Here is a 600-nt window from a genome sequence, read left to right as displayed (position 1 = left end):
GCATGAAGGGGTGACTGGTTTGAAAGAGTAAATATCCAATGATGAGTGGAAACACAGAGCAGAATGAAAGGGGGGAATGAGTAGAATGTACAAAGAAATGGTGAAAAGAATGAGTGAGTGAGATAAAGGGTTTAATGGTGACTGGTGTGGCATAAGGACAGGTGATTCATTTACTTTTTAGATGCTGCATTACATTTTATACTACTTTTATGCAATATCCTCAGCCCTACTTTAAATGCCAGGGGGGACGCCCTAGGGGGCATGGGAAGGGGAATGCCGATTGGCTGATTTTTTAAAAAATTTTAAATTTAGCACTTCAAAACCACCCGGGTATCCCTGGAAGGTATCACACACCAAAAACATTTCTTTTTCTTGGTCTATGACCCCATAAGGTAACCTTCACTCTAGTTTTCTTTGTCTCTCATGTCTACTTTAGTTGTTTAAGAATGACACCCAAAAAAAGGGAAATATTTAAGTCATGGGAGTAACCCTTTTATATAACTGCATTATCTCTTATCTTTTAAGAAAACAATTTGCAAATAGAAGGCAAAAATTTGTGAAAATGAAGGAAAGCCCCTTTGTTTAACAATCAACAAACCC

At 37.7% G+C, this 600-nt stretch overlaps 1 pseudogene; it reads right to left on the bottom strand.

Annotated features, from left to right (window-relative positions):
• LOC119582382 overlaps positions 1 to 600 on the bottom strand; it is a 26,908-nt pseudogene that overhangs the window by 20,632 nt on the left and 5,676 nt on the right.

This window comes from Penaeus monodon, chromosome 15, assembly GCF_015228065.2.
Source record: "Penaeus monodon isolate SGIC_2016 chromosome 15, NSTDA_Pmon_1, whole genome shotgun sequence".
In the NCBI taxonomy this organism is placed as follows: domain Eukaryota; kingdom Metazoa; phylum Arthropoda; class Malacostraca; order Decapoda; family Penaeidae; genus Penaeus; species Penaeus monodon.
Note: the sequence above shows the minus strand (reverse complement) of the source record. Positions and strands in the feature narration are given on the sequence as shown.